This window comes from Mandrillus leucophaeus, unplaced genomic scaffold (assembly GCF_000951045.1).
Source record: "Mandrillus leucophaeus isolate KB7577 unplaced genomic scaffold, Mleu.le_1.0 Scaffold1031, whole genome shotgun sequence".
In the NCBI taxonomy this organism is placed as follows: domain Eukaryota; kingdom Metazoa; phylum Chordata; class Mammalia; order Primates; family Cercopithecidae; genus Mandrillus; species Mandrillus leucophaeus.
Genome location: NW_012098444.1, coordinates 275,573 through 278,952, shown reverse-complemented (window position 1 = coordinate 278,952; position 3,380 = coordinate 275,573).

The window sequence follows — 3,380 nt, the reverse complement described above, 5'->3', positions numbered from 1 at the left end:
GTATTTTTTTAGTAGAGACAGGGTTTCACCATGTTGGCCATGCTGGTCTCAAACTCCTGACCTCAAGTGATCCACCCACCTCAGTCTCCCTGAGGGCTGGGATTACAGGCGTGAGCCACCGCACACTCTTTTAACTTTTTAACATTCTAATAGGCAGAAGATTTTGATTGTCATCAACATTGTTATGTAAAATGGCTGTAAAAACTATAAAAACATTAAAACATTCTGTTGGTATTTATAAATTTAGAGTTGATTTTCAATTTTTGTGATAACTGTTTTATTATGTTTGTAATACTGAGTGGACACAGAGTTAATGAAGTTACTTAATTTGGATGAATTTAGTTTTGAAATTGATATGAAGTGAGAGTTCACTTTACATGAAATCAGGAGAGCGATACCAAGATGACAGAGTAGGACATACCAGCCTTCATTCCCCTTGCTGCCCTGCACCCCCCCCCAAAAAAATAGGTATCCACAAATCAAAATGGCACTGATAGGTCTCAAAGACCCTGTGTTAGTCTGTTTTTGCATTGCTATAAAGAACTACCTGAGACTAATTTATAAAAAAGAAGTTTAATCGGCTCATGGTCCTGCAGGCTGTACAGGAAGCATGGCTGGGGGGCCTCAGGAAACTTTCAATCATGGTGGAAGGTGAAGGGGAAGCAGGCATGTCTTTCATGACTGGAGCAGGAGGAGGAGAACAAACAGGAAGGTGCTACACATTTTTAAACAAACAGATCTCATGAGAACTCAGCCACTATCATGAGAACAACAACAAGGGAGAAATCCACCCCTGCAATCCAGTCACCTCACACCAGGCCCCTCCTCATACTGAAAAATACAATCATCCTTTCTCAACAGTCCCCCAAGTCTTAACTCATTTCAGGATTAACTCAAAAGTCCACAATCCAAAGTCTTATCTGAGACAAGAAATATCCTTCCACCTATGAGCCTGTAATATCAAAAAACAATTAGTTACTTCCAAGATACAATGGGGGTACAGGCATTAGCTAAAAACTCTCACTCCAAAAGGGAGAAATTGGCCAAAACAAAGGGACTACAGTCTACACAAGTGCTCCCTCACTGGTAATTAAGAAGAAATTCTATCTTTATTTATTGTCCCTTTTTTCTCACATTCCACGTCAAGCCCATTAAAAAATCCTGTTGTATCTACTTTCAGAGTATCTTCAGAATTCTACTTTTTCTTTTTTTGCCTTTCCCACTGCCACCACCTCGATCCAAGCCTCATCTCTCACTGTAGTATTGCCATAGCCCTTCTGTTCTCCCAGCTTCCAGCCTTAGTCCCCTAGAGCCTACTCTCATCTCAGCAACCAGGGTCATGTCATGTGATGTACTTGCCTCTGCTCAAAATACAACCAGAGTCATGTCATATGACATACTTGCCTCTGCTCAAAATCCTCCAGTGTCACCCACCTCACTCAGAAAATGCCAAAGCCAGAACAATGTGGGCCTGCTGTTCGTTTCCTAGTATTCTGCTGCTTGCTCACCTTCTTGGTTATCCTCCTACTCATCTTCTTGTTCTTCCTCTTGCTCACCTCCTTGCTGTTCTGCATGCTTTCTGTTCTTGCTTACCCTCCTTTCTCACCTTATTTTCCTCCTTGCTCACCTCCTTGCTTACTCCCTTACTCTCCTTACGTATCTCCTTGCTTACCTCCTTACTCTCCTTGCACACCTCCTTGCTCACTCTTATTGCTTACCTCCTTGCGTGTTCTCCTGGATCACCTCCTTGCCTAACTCACTGTTCTTTTCCTTGCTCATCTTCCATTTTCACCTCCTTGTTCTCCTCCTTACTCACCTCCTTGCTTGTCTCCTTACTCTTTTGCTCACTCTTCTTTCCTCCTTGCTCACCTTCATCCTCTTCTTCTTGCTGTCCTCCATGCTCTCCTCCTTGCTTACTCTCTTTGCTCTTTTCCTTACTCACCTCCCAGCTGTCCTCCTTGCTCACTACATTCCAGCCCCAGTTGATCTTTTTGTCATTCCTTGAGCAGCCACACTCCCACTCAAAGGGTTTGTACCGACTTGTTCCTCTTCCTGAATCGCTCTTCCCCTACATATCCATGAGATTTCTTCCTTTTCTCTCTCCTACCCCTTCTTCAGGCATTCACTAAAAAGTCACCCTTTCAGTGAGACCTTCCATGATCACTCTACTGAAAATATTAACTCCATCTTCCAACAGGCTTTCGTATTTCCTTCCCTACTTTATGTTTTCTTCTTAGCATTATACAACCTAACATTATACTTATCTAATTTACCACCCATCTGCCCAACTGGAATGAAAGCTGTGCAAAGACAGGGATATTCTTCTGCTTTGCTCACTGTCTTATCCCCAGCACTAGAATAGGACCCGCCATATAGCATGAGCTCAAGAATATTGGTTGCATTGATGGATGAATGCATGAAAAGGTGGATGGATGAATAAACAATGGAAACAAAAACTTGACTTAATTAGTAGCTACATCATGAATGAATGACCACAAGATGGAGACATTCATTAATAAAATGTTATCCCTCCGTTTTGTTGTTTATCTGCCTCTTCCCGCCTGTATTTGTGTGTCTTGTTTACCTCAGTTTACCTCAGTTTCCCTCTATCTGTTCATATCTGTCTGGGGCATGTGTGTGTCTTTTCTTCCCTTTTTTATTTTGCGTCATTTCTTGTAGACTTGGTTATATCATATTCTTTCTCTGTCCATGTAGTCTGCATTTGGCAATACAAAATAAAAGTTAGCACTTAAATTTATTTTGCCCAGGTTAAGGATGCGTCCAGGAGACAGGTCTGTACTTTTCTCCAAAGATGATTGTGATGGCTTCAATATTTAAAGGGGAAAAGACAGACACTGGGGAAAGTGGAAAAAAATTTTTAAAGTGTGGGTCAATAGGAGGCAAGCAGTGGCATGCTTCTGAGTCTTTGATAAACCCTTCACATGTGAGAAGTAGGTAGAGGAATAGTCACTTATGCATTCATCTGACTCAATCTGCATTTTTATATAATATAAAATAAACATAAGGCAGAATGTTGGGGGGATCAGACCCAACACCAGGTCATGGGGGTGACAAATTCTGGTCGAGTCAACGGATTGAGAAAAAGTTTGAGAAGTAAAGTGGGACCAGGGGGCCATTGCGGTTGTGGAGGCTGTGAAGGCCCCAAGCTCCAGGAGCGCACGCTGTTTATTGGTAATCCAACAAAGATTGTGGAGGCTGTGAAGGCCCCAGGCTCCAGGAGCGCATGCTGTTTATTGGTAATCCAACAAACATTGTGGAGGCTGTGAAGGCCCTGAGCTCCAGGAGCGCACACTGTTTATTGGTAATCCAACAAAGATTGTGGAGGCTGTGAACGCCCCGAGTTCCAGGAGTGCACGCTG